This window comes from Aethalodelphis obliquidens, unplaced genomic scaffold, assembly GCF_003676395.1.
Source record: "Aethalodelphis obliquidens isolate GAN/ISIS:26980383/991018 unplaced genomic scaffold, ASM367639v1 scaffold4, whole genome shotgun sequence".
NCBI lineage: Eukaryota > Metazoa > Chordata > Mammalia > Artiodactyla > Delphinidae > Aethalodelphis > Aethalodelphis obliquidens.
In genome coordinates this window covers 1,552,588-1,572,903 of record NW_020837948.1, presented here as the reverse complement: position 1 = coordinate 1,572,903, position 20,316 = coordinate 1,552,588, and the positions used below count along the sequence as shown (strand labels likewise).

The 20,316-nt window shown below is 41.8% G+C and overlaps 1 protein-coding gene across 4 annotated transcripts in view; it reads right to left on the bottom strand.

Moving 5' to 3' along the window:
- SIL1 (SIL1 nucleotide exchange factor) overlaps positions 1–20,316 on the bottom strand; it is a 293,563-nt gene that overhangs the window by 224,064 nt on the left and 49,183 nt on the right. The window lies entirely within an intron of this gene.

The window sequence follows — 20,316 nt, the reverse complement described above, 5'->3', positions numbered from 1 at the left end:
AGCAACAAAGACCCAATGCAGACAAAAATAAATAAATAAATTTATTTTTTAAAAAAACCAAAACTGTAGATTCAATGGTAGCCAGAAAGCCTACTTAGGTTGCAACAGATTGAGGAGAGCTAGAATCTAGTTGTTCCTACTGTAACCTGTGGTAAAAGAATGACTGTGGTCTGCAAAGGATACATAAAAGGGAATCTAGAGAATAAAAATGAATCTCTCTCCAATACATTCCTGGTGCCCGAACAGACTGACGAGTGTATTTTGGTCAGAATACAGATATAGCCCTAGAAGGACAATGCTGCGAGGAAAGAAGAGGAGAGGGAAGGAGACAGGGGAATAAATAGGATGAAATATTTACTGAGTGCTTACTATGTACATATCTGAAAACTCGGGGGGGGTTACAAATGAAGAAATAGGAGCAGAGAGGTTAAATAACTCATCTCAAGTCTCACAGCTAGTATACCGTTTGAATCCGTGTATATCTTATCTACAGCCAAGAGCTTTCCACCATGCTTCACCTTGACGTCCTCCAGAGCTGAGTTGGCTCCCAGCTCACCTTTCCTATAGTGGAGACAATGCTCCTACCTGTGCACACAAATCAACTTGGTAGTCATGTTTCTCAGAGCTAATTAGTTAACTGAAACTGTGGCTTGATGGTCTCATGAATTTCATATGCTTAAGAGAGCCCACTGGAACTTAAACCTGGGTGAACTAGCTGAGTTTCCAGACCTGCAAAGCTGCCAAACAGTGAGGCCTTGACTAAGCCATCAGCTGGTACATACCTCTATAACAACTCTCTTCAGCATAGCACAGGTTAGGGTTAGGTGAATAAAGATAACCTGAGCATGATCTCTGCATGCCCCCAATAAGTTCTCTTCAGAGATTGCAAAGGAGGTACCAGGAGCCTCTCCCACTCTGAGCTGTGTCAGTAATACACAGAATTCTCTTTGAAGGCAACCTTATTCTGATTTAAGTAAGAATAGAAAAGGTAAAAAGTCAAAGATTTCTGCTTAGTTCTTAGAAGCAGTTGAGCCTTCCCTCCATGGTGCTCACTGCCTCTCTGAAGCTTCCAGAGACCTTCCACACCCATGACACCAGGGGCAGCAGACTGGAAAGGGTAAGATGATTTTTTTTTTAATTAATTAATTTATTTATTTTTGGCTGCATTGGGTCTTCGTTGCTGCGTGCGGGCTTTCTCTGGTTGCGGCGAGCAGGGTAGCACTACTCTTTGTTGCGGTGTGGGCGGGGCCTTCTCATTGCAGTGGCTTTTCTTGTTGTGGAGCACGGGCTCTAGGCGCGCGGGCTTCAGTAGCTGTGGCACACGGGCTCAGCAGCTGTGGCTCGCGGGCTCTAGAGCGCAGGCTCAGTAGTTGTGGCGCACGGGCTTAGTTGCTCCGAGGCATGCGGGATCTTCCCGGACCAGGGATGGAACTCGTGTCCCCTGCATTGGCAGGAGGATTCTTAACCACTGCGCCACCAGGGAAGTCCCAGGGTAAGATGATTTCCAATGTTGTATTCTGAAGAGACCAGTGGTGAGTATCAGCCAGTGTTTCTAATGGAAGTGAATACCCTGGACAAACTCAGGGGAAACTAAGAAGTACAAGTACAAGAAACTAAGAACACACTGTCTCTCAGGGTTGTCTGTTTATTTTGCCTCCTGTATGAGGGCTTTCATCAGTTAAAATTGTTTTTTTCAATGCTTAGGGAAGCTGATGATTCACCCAGGTGCACAACAGCTGCTGGGAAGACCTGTGGGAAGGGACCACCCGGCAAAGGCAGGCTGTGTATGGTGAGGAGGGTCTCCCAGGACACTCCCAGGGAGTGCCCTACATGGCAAACCATATGTTGTCAGGATATTAATCCAAATCCATCTTGCACACTTTACAATGTTTACTCTCTCTGGGACATGGAGCATTAAATTATATCCAAGGACTACATGAGTCCTTCCAATTCTATTCCATACTTACTTCTTTGCTCAAAAGATTTGTAACCTGGAAACAAAGCCCTCTGCCTAATAGCAATAACACTCAGCAAAGAATAGAAAACCAGACTGTCAATTCAAGCTTCCCTAAAAGGTATCGCCCCAATGGAGCTTTAGAAAATGGAGAAACCTACTACTGACCCCTTTTTTCCAGAGAAGACAGGCCTATGTAACTGAGATTCCTAAAGAGGGAAAAGCTAGAGCCAAAAGAGGAAAGAGAAAACACCACAGCTCCACCCCCTGCCCCTACTGCAACAGCTCTGAAAACCTGTAAGAGAATTCCAAAACGAGAAGACTACCTCACTGCCATAAGAACTTAGAGCAAGGGGCATGAATGTAAACTAAGGCTACCCGGAACAGTCACCGCTCTACCCTGACTAGCTATATGGCCCCAAGTAAGTCATTCAGACTCCCCAAACCTCAATTTTTCACCTCTATAAAATGGGGATGTTGTAAGGATCAGATAAAACAATGTATCCAAAAGCCCTTTAAAAACAGTAAAATGTTGAACGTACTTTAGGCCTGATTGTCATTCTAAGACCCCTAAGTGAGAAACCCTAAAACACTTCTGGGGACCAGAGAAGCAAGGCTGCCACCTCTGAGAGGCAATCTACAGTGACTGGGTCTAGGTGTTTACAGAGAAACCCATGCTTCAGGACTAAAGAGAGAACAGAGAATTTGAAGAGATCAAACTTAGGTGTGCTCAGGTACATTAAAAAAATAACAATATATGTACATGGTTCAAATTAAAGAAAGCACACAAAGGTATACAATGAAAAGTCAGTCTCCCTCCTCTCCTGTTCTCCAGCCACACAGGGGGTCTCACCAGAGACGACCACTCTTTTCAGTTTCTCATGTATTCTTCCAGATATTCCAATTAGCTAGTTTCTACTGCAGATGAGGATACCACTGGTGGCAACACTTTCAGACCCGCAAGTAATACCAAGCAGTAAGCACTGCCATGGGCCCTTAGAGACTATGAAAAGAACAGGACAGCCAAAAGAAAGATAATGCCCTCCAAGAGGCTCCATAGAGGTACAGATTTCCTTCTGGCTATTATACTGCTTTGCCCCTTGGCTGACCACATTTAGGCAATGATTTTGTACAATATATTTCCCTTTCCGTTGTGCTTGCTCATCCAGAACCCCTTCTCAGAGAAGCCATTAACAGGAATGGTCTCTGGGACTTCGCACTGTACCAGCCTGACCACCAGGCCCTTAGAAGTCGACAGAAGCAAGAACAACCAACAAACCTGCCTCAGCCGAGGCTGGGCAAAAAGAGCAAAAATCACGCATGTCCCCAGGACACCATCTTTCTGGGGACAGAATACAAGGGAGGATGAAGCCCAGACCGTGCATGGTCTCTGCAGGACTCAGCTCAAGAAACTAAGTCACTACCCACAGAAAGTCACAAGATGCTCTCTACCCAAGCTAGGCTTTCACCAAAACTCCCTCAAAAGCTTTCAGGTTATGCCCTCCCCTTCCTTTCTTCTTCCACAAGGAACTTAAATGTGTGAAATTTCAGCCTCTACCCAAAGGTCACAAATGGATAGTGTATAGGTCAAATCTATACCACAGATGTGCTTTGGTAGTCCTTGTGGATTTCACATTAAAATCTGGATTTCTAGCTTCTCTTGTAACATGAGATGACCACTAAAGCCACACTCGCCCATGGCAATAATGGGCTGAGTAGCAGCTGTCCCCCATGGAGCTCATAAGCGCTCCGGTTTGACACAGCCCAACATTCCCTGCTGCCTCACACTGTTTCTGACCCGGCCCTGGAACATCTTTGAGTTGGAGACCCCTGGCCAATGAGTGACAGAGAAGGCTGATGAACTGGTAGGCAGAGGAATTGACCAAATGGCTGGATTCCTGGATTCAAAAGCATGTATTAAACACCCTCTGTGTGCCAGGAATTATGCTGGGGGCTGGGTACACAAAGAAGAAGAATGAGGGATGCAGTTTCTGCCCTCCGAGAATTTCTAATCAAGTTGGGAAGATAAGACTTACTCTAAAGAATCAGACTGTTTCACACAAAGGGCTCTGGGAGTTGAGTGTGCCAGACTCACTGTGATTAGGGATCAAGGAATATTTCAGGGAAGAACTGAGATTTGAACATAACTGTTAATCATTTCTCAGGCATTCATGTATTCATTCATTCAACAAGCATTTACGGTGTCCATGTTACACTCAGCATTATGCTGGAGACAAAATAAAGCATGCCCATGTCCATGAGATCCTCATACAGTAAGAGACAAAGCAATGAACCAGGGTAAACTATGCTGAATTCTATAATCAAAATGTTGCTATGGGGATACAGATGAGTAGGTATCAGGCAAGACTGACTGAAGAAGGTGGATCTGCAGCATAAAGTAGGAAACTAAGCAGAGAGTACTCTGGACAAAAGAACTGGCAGAGACGCAAACACGCGGAATGATTACAGGACCATGTGGATCAGTTTACCAGGAGCAAAGGGTATTGGTAACGGTACAGGATATAATTAAAGTGGTAGGACAGGGATACACCGTGATAAGCATGAACACCAGGACAACTGATACATACGGAATTTATTTAGCAACCAGTAAGTGCCACTGAAAGCTTCTAAACATGAGTGTTCTCCAACCTGCACTGTATTTAGGAAGACCCTAATGGGCAGTGGTACACAATGTCCTGGAGGAAGCCTAAGGAAAAGACAGGAGGAGGCTCCTATAAAAACTCAGGTACCGTTACAGGAAACAGAGGAAGCAGTAAGACTAGACGAGAAAGATAGTGCAGAGGCTTGTCCCAAATTTTAAGACAATGGCATTTCTTTGAAAACACTCTTTAATTTCTGGGGTTTGTTACCTATTCAGACTGGTCTTGCCCCCAAATAATGAGGTTTTACCCTATTTGCTTCATTCAGAGAAGTAAGGCACAGGCTATAGTTATGATGCTCAGGATTTTTAAAACCCCAGCTTGAAATCAATATAATGGGGGGCAGTAACTTCAGGGGCTTTTTCCCCACTCCCACCCCCATTGCTACACTGAACCAGTTGCAAATCTCACAGGAAAAGAGCCAACTTGAGCACAAAATCCGGGTCAGTGTATTTGACTATGCCCCTCTGACCTTGCACAAGGCCAGAAATGGGCATACAAATCAGAAGAAAGCTGTGACAGAAGTCAAAGTCCCCTTAATGAGCTAATGGCTTCATGTCTGGCTGAAAAGCAGAAGGCAAGAGACAAGAACACATTGCCTCAGAGGGCTCCAGGCAGACTCTGGACCAGCCAGCCCTGCTCCATTAAAATCACCATGTCAGACACTGCACAGGAAACGGAGTCCCCTGACTGGGGCAGCCAGTTAGAGAGAGCCTCAAAAAGGTGAGAACTAAGCCGAGTAAGGAAAGAGATGGCAGAGAAGCTGCAAACTTCCTTGCTGTTCAAAACTTTTAGTTATTTAGCATGAGCATGATCAGTGTGATTGATAGGAATAATAAGCCAACCAACAAACAAAATGATGCGATGGTTAAGATCACACACTTGCCCAGTCAGCATAACTTACCCTCTAACCAGGTCAGGAACTGGAAACTGCTGTTGCTGTCATTATTGATAATAATATATAGAGCACTTATACTGTGCCAGCGGATGCACTTTCTGCAATTCTCAATTCAGTTACAAAAGTAGCTATTACTATTCCCATTCTACAGATTATAAAATCAAGGCTTGGAGAAAATAAGTAATTTGTTCACAATCTGAAATCTAATAAGTAAATAGCAGAGTAAGAAACCAAGCGAGCTGACCCATGACTGGGTTTTTTTTTCAACTGAAGTATAGTTGATTTATAATGTTGTGTTAGTTTCAGTACGTATATATTTATTCTTTTTCAGATTCTTTTCCATTATAGGTTGTTCGTTTGTTTGTTTTGGCCTCACCACACGGCATGCAGGATCTTAGTTCCCCAACCAGGGATCAAACCTGTGCCCCCTGCAGTGGAAGCATGGAGTCTTAACCACTGGACCACCAGGGAAGTCTCTCCATTATAGGTTATTACGAGATACTGAATATAGTTCCCTGTGCTATACAGTAGGTCCTTGTCGTTCATCTCTTTTATATATAGTATGTGTACCTGTTAATCCCAAACTCCTAATTTATCCCTCCTGGCCCCTTTCCCCTCCGGTAACCATACATTTGTTTTCTATGTCTGTGAGTCTGTCTGTCTTGTAAATAGGTTCACTTGTATCATTTATTTTAGATTCCACATATAGGTGATATCATATGATATTTGTCTTTCTCTGACTTACTTCACTTAGTATGATCATCTCTAGGTCCATCCATGTTGCTGCAAATGACATTATTTCATTCTTTTTTATGGCTGAGTAATATTCCATTGTGTATATATATGTATATATATATATATATAAAAAACACATCTACTTTATCCATTTATCTGTGTTAGGACACTTCGGTTGCTTCCATGTCTTGGCTATTGTAAACAGTGCTGCTACAAACATTGGACCCCTGAGTGGTTTTAAACCACCTGACATACCATTTATTCCTTCACTTTCTTTTTCTTTTAGAAATGTTTTAAAGGTTTGCTTGGATCACAAAATAAGGTCCACTGGTTCACTGGCTCCATTCTTTACAGAACACACAGCAGTCTGGCCTGGGAACTACTTCACTGTTTCTACAACAAGTGGAAACTTCAAATCTATTTCCTTTGGGATAAGAGCAAAAGGAAACACACTTCAACATAAATAGGAGAAAAATCAGGGCTTCCCTGGTGGCACAGTGGTTGAGAATCTGCCTGCCAATGCAGGGGACATGGGTTCAAGCCCTGGACCAGGAGGATCCCACATGCCGCAGAGCAGTGAAGCCCGTGCGCCACGACTACTGAAGCCCACATGCCTAGGGCCTGTGCTCCGCCCCAGGAGAGAAGCCACCGCAATGAGCAGCACGCGTACCGCAGCAGGGGGTGGCCCCCCGCTCACCACAGCTGGAAGGAGCCCATACGCAGCAACAAAGACCCAACGCAGCCAAAAATAAATAAATAAAATAAATAAATTTTTTTTAAAAATCAGCATGACAGCCAAAAACCTCACTGGTGAGAGTTGTAAGATAATAAACAAGGCAGTCAGTGGAGGCAGGGCCTTCTCCCTCCCTAGAGATTTTTAACTGCAATAATATCTTGCATCTTTACAAGGCTCTAAATAATTCTAGCAACATCTATGGCCATCTTCTGTGAGCTCTCTGGCTTGAGTCTTGGCTCTGCCACTAATACACTGGTGGCCCTAAAAAAAGTATATGGCCCATTTCACTTCTCTGGGGCTCCTTTTATCAGTAAAATAGGAACCAATGGAAAGCAAAACTGAAGCCCTGGGTGGTGACAGAACTAGAAGGGTACCTCCTCTTTACTCACCCAAGGAACCACAAACAGCCATCCCTTGGCTCTGAACAAGACTCAGTCCTGATGTTTGCAATGAACTTGATATAAAGACCCCCTAGGATGATCTCTTTCAGCACAGAAATACCGTGAATTTAGACTTTAGCAGCTGGGCCCAGGGGTGGAGACTTTGCTTCACGAATATAATCAAATTCAACCCTCATGAGTACGAGATGCAAAGGGTCACAAAATCAACATTAAAATCCTTCCTAAGGAGCTGGCCTTTTATGCTTCCAATGTCTACTACTCACTGGATTCAAAGCATGACCAATCAATGTTTTCTGTATTGACTGTCCTACTTTATGTTTCTTCCACTGAACTAAAGCCTGCTAGTTTTCTACAGTTTGGTCAGACAGATGCCCTCCTTGGGAGGCTCATAGAAATGAGAGGCATAAGCATGAAACTATTCACAAATGTAAAGAGACGTCCATTTAAAAGTCCACTGGCATCAGCCTTCCTCACCAGACCTCTGGGATGCATCTCTCATTCTTCTTCCCATTTCTAGAACTCCTCTCTCTCACAAGACAGAAAGGGCAGATAACTTGCAGAAAGGGAAGTGGCAAGACATGGATCAATTCATTGACTGCTGTACGTTTCTCTACCTGTGATGATAATAAGTGGTAATTAAAAGGCATAATCAAGAATACTTTCAGTCAAGCACTCCCTCTGACAAGAGCACCAGAATCACAACTAACTGCTGAACAATCATTGCCAGGAAGACACCGGAACTCACCAAATAAGATACCCCATATCGAAAGACAAAGGAGAAGCCACAATGAGACGGTAGGAGGGGCACAATCACAATAAAATCAAATCTCGTAACTGTTGGGTGGGTGACTCACAAACTGGAGAACACTTATACGACAGAAGTCCACCCACAGGAGTGAAGGTTCCGAGCCCCACGTCAGGCTTCCCAACCTGTGGGTCCAGCAATGGAAGGAGGAATTCCTAGAGAATCAGACTTTGAAGGCTAGCAGGATTTGACTGCAGGACTTCAACAGGACTGAGGGAAACAGAGACTCCACTCTTAGAGGGCAAACAAAAAGTAGTGTGTGCATCGGGACCCAGGGGAAGAAGCAGTGAACCCATAGAAAACTGAACCAGACCTACCTGCTAGTGTTAGAGGGTCTCCGGCAGAGGCAAGGGGTGGCTGTGGCTCACCATGAGGACAAGGACACTGGCAGCAGAAGTTCTGGGAAGTACTCCTTGGTGTGAGCCCTCCCAGAGTCCGCCATTAGCCCAACCAAAGAGCCGGGTAGTCTCCAGTGTTGGGTCGCCTCAGGCCAAACAACCAACAGGGAGGGAACCCAGCCCCACCCATCAGCAGACAAGCAGATTAAAGTTTTACTCAGCTCTGCCCACCAGAGCAACAGCCAGCTCTATCCACCAGAGCACCAGCCAGCTCTACCCACCACCAGTCCCTCCCATCAGGAAACTTGCACAAGCCTCTTAGATAACCTCATCCACCAGAGGGCAGACAGCAGAAGCAAGAAGAACTACAACCCTGCAGCCTGTGGAACAAAAACCACATTCACAGAAAGACAGACAAATGAAAAGGCAGAGGACTATGTACCAGATGAAGGAACAAGATAAAACCCCAGAAAAACAACTAAATGAAGTGGAGATAGGCAACCTTCCAGAAAAAGAATTCAGAATAATGATAGTGAAGATGATCCAGGACCTCGGAAAAAGAATGGAGGCAAAGACTGAGAAGAGGCAAGAAATGTTTAAGAAAGACCTAGAAGAATTAAAGAAGAAACAAACAGAGATGAACAATACAATAACTGAAATGAAAAATACACTAGAAGGAATCAATAGCAGAATAACTAAGGCAGAAGAACGGATAAGTGACACGGAAGACAAAATGGTGGAATTCACTGCCGCGGAACAAGATTAAAAAATAATAATAATGAAAAGAAATGAAGACACCCTAAGAGACCTCTGGGACAACAATAAACGCACCAACATTCGCATTACAGAGGTCCCAGAAGGAGAAGAGAGTGAGAAAGGACCCGAGAAAATATTTGAAGAGATTATAGTCGAAAACTTCCCTAACATGGGAAAGGAAATAGCCACCCAAGTCCAGGAAGTACAAAGAGTCCCAGGCAGGGTAAACCCAAGGAGAAACACGCCAAGACACATAGTAATCAAACTGACAAAAATTAAAAACAAAGAAAAATTATTGAAAGCAACAAGGGAAAAACGACAAATAACATACAAGGGAACTCCCATAAGGTTAACAGCTGATTTCTCAGCAGAAACTCTACAAGCCAGAGGGAGTGGCATGATATATTGAAAGCTATGAAAGGAAAGAACCTACAACCAAGATTACTCTACCTGGCAAGGATCTCATTCAGATTCCATGGAGAAATCAAAAGTTTTACAGACAAGCAAAAGCTAAGAGAATTCAACACCACCAAACCAGCTCTACAACAAATGCTAAAGGAACTTCTCTAAGTGGGAAACACAAGAGAAGAAAACGACCTACAAAAACAAACCCAAAACAATTAAGAAAATGGTCATAGGAACATACATATCGATAATTACCTTAAACGTGAATGGATTCAATGCTCCAACCAAAAGACACAGGCTTGCTAAATGGATACAAAAGGAAGACCCATATATACGCTGTCTACAAGAGACCCACTTCAGACCTAGGGACACATACAGACTGAAAGTGAGGGGATGGAAAAAGATATTTCATGCAAATGGAAATCAAAGGAGAGCAATACTCATGCCAGATAAAACAGACTTTAAAATAAAAAATGTTACAAGAGACAAGGAAGGACACTACATAATGACCAGGGGATCAATCCAAGAAGATATAACAATTATAAATATACATGCACCCAACATAGGAGGACCTCAATACATAAGGCAACTGCTAACAGCTATAAAAGGGGAAATCGACAGTAACACAATAATAGTGAGGGACTTTAACACCTCACTTACACCAATGGACAGATCATCCAAACAGAAAATTAGTAAGGAAACGCAAGCTTTAAACGACACAACAGACCAGATAGATTTTTTTTTTAAATTCCTAATTAGCAATTCTTTCTTTCTTTTCTTTCTTTCTTTCATTCTTTTCTTTCCTCCCTCCCTCCCTCCCTCCCTCTCTCTCTCTTTATGGATGCATTGTGTCATCATTTATTTACAGGAAGCCCCAACCAGATAGATTTAATTGATATTTACAGGACATTCCATCCAAAAACAGCAGATTAGAGCTTCCCTGGTGGCGCAGTGGTTAAGAGTCCACCTGCCAATGCAGGGGACATGGGTTCCAGCCCTGGTCCAGGAAGATCCCACATGCTGTGGAGCAACTAAGCCCATTGCCACAACTTTGACCCTGCACTCTGGAGCCCATGAGCCACAACTACTGAGCCCACGTGCCACAACTACTGAAGCCTGTGTGCCTAGAGCTCGTGTTCCACAACAAGAGAAGACACCACAATGAGAAGCCCGCGCACCACAACGAAGAGTAACCCCGGCTCACTACAACCAGAGAAAGCCCTCGTGCAGCAACGAAGACCCAGAGCAGCCAAAAATAAAATAAATAAATGAATAAATTTATTTAAAAAAACAGCAGATTACACATTCTTCTCAAGAGTACACAGAAATTCTCCAGGACAGATCACATCCTAGGTCACAAATCAAGCCTCAGTAAATTTAAGAAAACTGAAATCATATCAAGCACATTTTCTGACCACAACACTATGAGACTAGAAATCAATTACAGGGAAAAAAACATAAAAAACACAAATACATGGAGGCTAAACAATACATTACTAAATAACCAACAGATCACTGAAGAAATCAAAGAGGAAATCAAAAAATACCTAGAGACAAATTACAACAAAAAAACGACGATCCAAAACCTATGGGATGCAGCAAAAGCAGTTCTAAGAGGGAAGTTTATAGCAATACAAGCCTACCTCAAGAAACAAGAAAAATCTCAAATAAACAATCTAACCTTACACTTAAAGGAACTAGAGAAAGAAGAACAAACAAAACCCAAAGTTAGCAAAAGGAAAGAAATCATAAAGATCAGAGCAGAAATAAATGAAATAGACAAAGAAAACAATAGCAAAGATCAATAAAACTAAAAGCTGGTTCTTTGAGAAGATAAACAAAATTGATAAACCATTAGCCAGCCTCATCAAGAAAAACAGGGAGAGGACTCAAATCAATAAAATTAGAAATGAAAACGGAGAAGTTACAAGAGACACCACAGAAATACAAAGCATCCTAAGAGACTACTACAAGCAACTCTATGCCAATAAAATGGACAACCTGGAAGAAATGGACAAATTCTTAGAAAGGTATAACCTTCCAAGATTGAACCAGGAAGAAATAAAAAATATGAACAGACCAATCACAAGTAATGAAATTGAAACTGTGACTAAAAATTTTCCAACAAACAAAAGTCCAGGACCAGATGGCTTCACAGGTGAATTCTATCAAACATTTAGAGAAGAGCTAACACCCATCCTTCTCAAACTCTTCCAAAATATATAAGAGGGAGGAACACTCCCAAACTCATTCTATGAGGTCACCATCCCCATGATACCAAAACCAGACAAAGATACTACAAAAAAAGAAAATTACAGACCAATATCACTGATGAATATAGATGCTAAAATCCTCAACAAAATACTAGCAAACAGTATCCAACAACACATTAAAAGGATCATACACCATGATCAAGTGGGATTTATCGCAGGGATGCAAGGATTCTTCAATATATGCAAATCAATCAATGTGATATACCATATTAACAAATTGAAGAATAAAAATCATATGATCATCTCAACGGATGCAGAAAAAGCTTTTGACAAAATTCAACACCATTTATGATTAAAAACTCGCCAGAAAGTGAGCATAGAGGGAACCTATCTCAACATAATAAAGGCCATATATGAAAAAACCACAGCAAACATCATTCTCAATGGTGAAAAACTGAAAGCATTTCCTCTAACAAGACAAGGATGTCCACTCTCGCCACTATTATTCAACATAGTCCTGGAAGTCCTAGCCATGGCAATCAGAGAAGAAAAAGAAATAAAAGGAATCCAAGTCAGAAAAGAAGAAGTAAAACTGTCACTGTTTGCAGATGACATGATACTATACATAGAGAATCCTAAAGATGCCACCAGAAAACTACTACAGCTAATCAATGAATTTAGTAAAGTTGCAGGATACAAAATTAATGCACAGAAATTCTTGCATTCCTGTACATTAATGATGAAAAATCTGAAAGAGAAATTAAGAAAACACTCCCATTTACCATTGCAAAAAAAGAATAAAATACCTAGGAATAAACCTACCTAGGGAGACAAAAGACCTGTATGCAGAAAACTATAAGACACTGATGAAAGAAATTAAAGATGATACAAACAGATGGAGAGATATACCATGTTCTTGGATTAGAAGAATCAATATTGTGAAAATGACTATACTACCCAAAGCAATCTACAGATTCAATGCAATCCCTATCGAATTACCAATGGCATTTCTTACAGAACTAGAACAAAAAAATCTTAAAATTTGTATGGAGACACAAAAGACCCAGACTAGCCAAAGCAGTCTTGAGGGAAAAAAAACGGAGCTGCAGGAATGAAACTCCCTGACTTCAGACTATACTAGATAGCTACAGTAATCAAGACAGTATGGTACTGGCACAATAACAGAAATATAGATCAGTGGAACAGGATAGAAATCCCAGAGGTAAACCCAAGCACCTATGGTCAACTAATCTATGACAAAGGAGGCAAGGATATACAATGGAGAAAAGACAGCCTCTTCAATAAGTGGTGCTGGGAAAACTGGACAGTTACATGTAAAAGAATGAAATTAAAACACTCCCGAACACCATATACAAAAATAAACTCAAAATGGGTTAAAGACCTAAATTTAAGATCAGACACTATAAAACTCTTAGAGGAAAACATAAGAAGAACACTCTTTGACATAAATCACAGCAAGATCTCTTTTGATCCACTTCCTAGAGTAATGGAAATAAAAACAAAAATAAACAAATTGGACCTAATGAAACTTAAAAGCTTTTGCAAAGCAAAGGAAACTACAAACAAGACAAAAAGACAACCCTCAGAATGGGAGAAAATATTTGCAAACGAATCAACGGACAAAGGATTAATCTCCAAAATACATAAACAGCTCATGCAGCTCAATATTAAAAAACAAACAACCCAATCAAAAAATGGGCAGAAGACCTAAATAGACATTTCTCCAAAGAAGACATACAGATGGCCAAGAAGCACATGAAAAGCCGCTCAACATCACTAATAATTAGAGAAATGCAAATCAAAACTACAATGAGGTATCACCTCACACCAGTTAGAATGGGCATCATCAGAAAATCTACAAACAACAAATGCTGGAGAGGGTGTGGAGAAAAAGGAACCCTCTTGCACTGCTGGTGGGAATGTAAACTGATATAGCCACTACGGAAAACAGTATGGAGGTTCCTTAAAAAACTAAAAATAGAACTACCATATGACCCAGCAATCCCACTACTGAGCATATACCCAGAGAAAACCATAATTCAAAAAGACACATGCACCCCAATGTTCACTGCAGCACTATTTACACTAGCCAGGTCATGGAAGCAACCTAAATGGCCATCAACAGACGAATGGATTAAGAAGATGTGGTACATATATACAATGGAATATTACTCAGCCATAAAGAAGGAATGAAATTGGGTCATTTGTAGAGACATGGATGGATCTACAGACTGTCATACAGAGTGAAGTAAGTCATAAAGGGAAAAGCAAATATCGTATGTTAATGTATATGTGTGGAACCTAGAAAAATGGTACAGATGAACTGGTTTGCAGGGCAGAAATAGAGACACAGATGTAGAGAACAAACGTATGGACACCAAGGGGGGAACGTGGCTTGGGGGTGGTGGTGGTGGGATGAATTGGGAGATTGGGATTGACATATATACAGTAATATGTATAAAATCGATAACTAATAAGAACCTGCTATATAAAAAAATAAAATTAAAAAAATTTAAAAAAAAAAAGAATGCTTTCAGTCAAGACAGCCAGCAAGCAGACCTCATAAATATACCCCTTCCCATTTCTGTGTAGATATGACATGTGACATGGGCTAAACATCAGACACTACCCAAAGGCTCCAATTTCTAGACCAGGAACACCTGGGCTCAGCTGTGAGCAAGGTCAAGGAGGCACCAGAGAAGCAAATGTAAAGAATAAATTCAATTCCTGCCTCTTTGGAGAAGTCCAAGTAAAAATATCCCTCCTACCTCCACCCATATTCCATTTCTTTCCGAATCTCTTAACATCATTAGGCTTTGAGGCAGACAGTATAGAATAACTTCAGAAAGGGACAAACAACTTCTGCTCTGAATTATTAAGAACATCAATAAGCAAAAAAATAAACATCATTCTTACTAATCCTCATGATTACAAACATCTAATGGCCAATGAGTTTACTGGGCCTGCTACACCCATTTGTTTATACCCTGTACATAACATGCTCAATGATTAGAAACAGCTCTGCTGGTTGGAAAATGGAACTAGTAAGGACAAATCCACAGCTCTGACCCTCCTAAAAGCCAGCTAGCTCCAATCTTTGCATGACAGCCATTAGCTAGAGCCAGCCATCTCATAAGAGGCCCAAACAGAAGAGGGTAACAAAGGCACTATCCCTAAGGCATCTGCAACATGTAAGACATTACTCAGTGACCTCTTCAACAGCAGGAACTCTCTTTTCACAACATTTTTCATTGGGCTTGGCACCTAGTAGGGCCTTGAGAAAATAAGTTGAATGGCTGATTATCCTGCTGATGATTGCAGACTCCTGAGGAGTGGGGATGGGCAGCAGAGTCAACAAAAATAGCTCTAGAATCAGAACTGGATTTAAAGACTGACTACACCAAACTTTTTGACCTTGACCAAATCACTTAACCTCCCTAAGCTTCAGTTACTTCATCTGTAAAATGGGGATAATACCAACTATCTTACAAGGTTGATGTGAGGACTGAATGAGATAATATTATCCTGCTTTCACTAGTTTGGTGTTTGAGGTGTTGAAAAAGCTTATTGTTAACAGCTGGAATTTCTAGATAGAAAACAAGCCTTGATTGTACTAGTGAGACAATATAGGATAAGACCATGCATTCTCAATGAGGGCAAAATCACCCCCAAACGGGTGAAAACTGATTCTTGGGGAAGAAAAAATCTTAGATATTACAACAGTTTGTGGCCCTCCAAAGAGCCACAGTACATAAACAGATACACAGTACATCTGTGGTATTAAAATTCCACTGACTGGAGGCAGGGGGGCAATTAGGGAAAAAAATGTCTCAAAAGGTGCTAATGAAAAAAGGTTGAGAAACACTTGATTAGATGTCCAAAGGGACAACCCAGTTTCCTCAAGAATCTCGTCATACTGGCACCCTAATCTTGCACTTCTGGCCTCCAGAACTGTGGAAAATAACTGTTATTTAAACCACCCAATCTATAGTATTCTGTTATAGCAGCCCATAATTGACTAAGTCACTTCTCAATGCCTCAAATAGTGCCTAGGACACTATTAGGAGAATGAAGGCAGACATGGCCAGCCATCATAACCACACCCTTGTCTATCAGTCTGGGCTAAACATAGTTCAGTTGCTCCTGGATTCTCACTATCTCCAAGGTAGAAAATTGCACAAGTGAGGACGTTTACAGGTTTACACAAGTTTTCAGGTGTAAACTCTTCACAAATCAGGAAAATTCTGACAGGTTCTTCACATGTGTCCTGAGCAGCCTTACTCTTTTATGAGGTTTTTATCCCAAAGACAAACTCAATTACTGTTGAAGCTAGTAATCAGGGGTTACCGACAGCCCCACCTGAATGACAACAGGCTATCCTCCCCTACTCAGCCGTAAAACCCTTGGTGAAAGTAAATAAAGAAAAGAAAAGGGCAGGATATTCCTTCCTTATAATTAAAATAAGAAGCTCTATGTTATGGAAGACTAAGGCTTGCAGCTTAAAGCCGACTCAGAGAAGGATAAAGCATTCATCCTTGCTCAGAAAGAGAAAAGATTAGCTCCACAAGGACAGGTCTCCAAATTGACACCAAATCCAGGCATTAGAGATTCCTGTGCTACAGAGCGTGATCTAAGCACCAGCTGAGGCCCCACAGAAAAATCCCCAGCAATCCACAACCAAGGGGCTGGCATTGTAAGAATGTTCAGATTAGCTCTCCTGAAAAGAGGCTTACTCCAAGAAACTGGCAGATGGCCTCCACAGCACAGCTTCACTCAGGAAAGGATAGAAAATGAATGAAAAATAGAACTACCATACAACCCAGCAATCCCACTACTGGGCATATACCCTGAGAAAACCATAATTCAAAAAGAGTCATGTGGGCTTCCCTGGTGGCGCAGTGGTTGAGAGTCTGCCTGCCGATGCAGGGGACATGGGTTCGTGCCCTGGTCCGGGAAGATCCCACATGCCGCAGAGCAGCTGAGCCCGTGAGCCATGGCCCCTGAGCCTGCGCATCCAGAGCCTGCACACCACAACGGGAGAGGCCACAACAGTGAGAGGCCTGTGTACCGCAAAAAAAAAAAAAGAGTCATGTACCACAATGTTCATTGCAGCTCTATTTACAATAGCCAGGACATGGAAGCAACCTAAGTGTCCATCAACAGATGAATGGATAAAGAAGATGTGGCACATACATACAATGGAATGTTACTCAGCCATAAAAAGAAACGAAATTGAGTTATCTGTAGTGAGGTGGATGGACCCAGAGTCTGTTATAAAGAGTGAAGTCAGAAAGAGAAAAACAAATACCGAATTGGGAGATTGGGATTGACATGTATACACTGATGTGTATAAAATGGATGACTAATAAGAACCTGCTGTATAAAAAAATAAAATTCAAAAAAAAAAAAAACCCTATCATGAGTACCATTAACTGAGACCACTCCCTGGCTCTACATTTCCTAAACTATAAAACGGGTGTAAGAATATCTACACCCCATAAAAAAAAAAGAAAAGAAAAGAAAAAAGAATACCATATGCTAACACATATATGAAATCTTAAAAGAAAAAATGGTTCTGAAGAACCTAGGGGCAGGACACGAAGAAAGACGGAGACATACAGAATGGACTTGAGGACATGGGCAAGGGTAAGCTGGGACGAAGTGAGAGAGTGGCATGGACATATATACACTACCAAATGTAAAACAGCTAGTGGGAAACGGCCGCATAGCACAGGGAGATCAGTTCTATGCTCTGTGACCACCTAGAGGGGTGGGAGGGAGACACAAGAGGGAGGGGATATGGGGATATATGTATACATATAACTGATTCACTTTGTTATACAGCAGAAACTAACACAACATTGTAAAATAAAGCAATTATACTCCAATAAAGATGTTAAAAAAAATGAATGAAGAAAAAGACAGGAGGCAGGATGAGAAGGTCTGAGCATGAATCCACAAACATAAATGAAATAACAATTAGAAGGCATCCACCTATATGGAAAAAGGCACAACTTGCCTTTACAAACGCTCCTGTCTTTTTGAATATTCTCATTTACAGCAAATCTTCATTCTTTGAGGGTGAAAACAGTTATTGCATTCCTATGTCCCAAGAGCTTTCATATTACTACCTCATTTAACCACTCTTTAAAATATTATTCCCATTTTTATCCATTGGAAAAACCAACCCTACGAGGTGAAATAACTTGTCCAAGGTCATATGGCTAATAAGAAATAGATTCAGAATCAAAACTCATGTTCAGGGGCTTGCCTGGTGGCGCAGTGGTTAAGAATCCACCTGCCAATACAGGGGACACGGGTTCGAGTCCCAGTCCGAGAAGATCCCACATGCCATGGAGCAACTAAGCCCGTGCACCACAACTACTGAGCCTGCGCTCTAGAGCCCACACACCGCAATTACTGAGCCTGTGCGCCACAACTACTGAGGCCCGCACGCCTAGAGCCCGTGCTCCACTACAAGAGAAGCCACCACCACAGTGAGAAGCCCGCACACTGCAACGAAGAGTAGCCCCCGCTCGCCGCAACTAGAGAAAGCCGGCGCGCAGCAACGAAGACCCAACGCAGCCAAAAATAAATAAATAAATATTTTTTTAAAAAAACTCATGTTCAGGGAATTCCCTGGCAGTCCAGTGGTTAGGACTCTGCCCTTTCACTGCCGAGGGCCCGGGTGCAATCCCTGGTAGGGGAACTAAGACCCCACAAGCCACGCCGTGTGGCCAAAAAAAAAAAAAACTCACGTTCACCACTAGGTCCACTTCAAATGAACTGTTAATTCATCTGAAGTCAAGGGACAAGACTGCTTACCCATGCCATTTGGGGTTTAAAAAAAAAAAAGTATGGTATCATGTATTAATGAAACTGATCTCTCATATGGTTCAAAAATGTCTCCGTCAGAGTTGGATTTTCAAAACTACTTTGTACAAAGGCCATATCAAAAAAAAATTTTTTTTATATGGGAATTCCCTGGCAGTCCAGTGTTTAAGACTCCACTTCCAATGCAGGGGACACAGGTTCGATCCCTGGTCAGGAAACTAAAATCCCATATGCCGGGTGGTGCAGCCAAAAAAAACAAAAAACAAAGGCCATATCACTTAAGTGATGACACCCACAACCCCGTCCACTTGCACCTACACATACCATTCTAAAGGAGAACAAGACTCAGTGAGAATTAAGTTCTGGCATGTTCATTTCAAACCCTTTTTTTTAACTTTCAGTTTCACTTCATTATCCTTTTCTCCTGTCAATGAAACACACCAGGGCTCAAAATTGGCCTCTGCAGAGAATAGCTCCTATTCAAAGACAGCAGGAAAGGTGAAGAAAGCAGGAATCAGAGGACAAGGCAATTTCTCATTCCTGAGCTACCACATCCCTACTAACATACTCCCCATTCCCATCGTCTGTAAAATGGGAGCAGTAAGTCTTTTCTGTTGCCAATTTCATCAGAACAGCACATGTATTAATTAGCTGATATAATTCACCAAACACCCAAAAGAAAGGTAAAAATAAATCTGGTGTGGCAACACCTTTAAAACCCAAGGTCCTTGTTCTCAACTGAAGCCACAGACCAAGTCCTGATCCATTTTGAACAAACATCAATCCTAATATCCTCATGTCCTGACTCCCATCAAAATCCTATCCAATCTCCAAATCTGGCTAGTTTTATCATAAAAGAAAAGAGCTTGGGTAGGTTGGGAGCTAAAAACACACACAGATACAAAACACATCTTTCACACTGTCAAAACAAACACTGTGTTTATAAAAATCAATTTCTTCTCTTAGCAAACATGGAGGATTCATTCCTTACCTGCCTACCTAGTCTGGGTTTAATCTAACCCCCTCAATCCCCCAAAGCAGTTTGCCTTTTTGTTTTGTTTTATTTAGGCCGGAAAGCCAGCTGGACTTGAATCGAGGCCAAGCATTTAAAAATATTAGAAAATTGATCTTACATATGAATCATATTTTTTAAATTATTATTATGTTTTAAGGCATCAAACAGCCCTCTAGCTCCTCTAGTGCAAAGGAAACCCCCACTGGCCTCTTAGGTGTTGAGCATTTCCTGACTCCTTGTTTTTCCCACATGGGGCTCATATTTCAAATGATTTTCTCCTGCCTTCTTTGCCAGAGAATTTCAAAGCGAGGATTTCCGGACCACCTAAATCAGAACCACCTGGGAAGGATTGCAGGTGCCCATGCCCCACTTCACCTGAAATTCCTGTAAGTAAAACCCAGGTATATGCACAACCTTCTGGGTGATCTGAAACACACCCAAGTCTCTAACCCCTACTTTAAAGGCAAGTATTTCATCTACCAGGGCAAAGGATAACACAAGACAGGAGTGGAAATACGACGCGGGTAGGGCTCAATTCCACATGG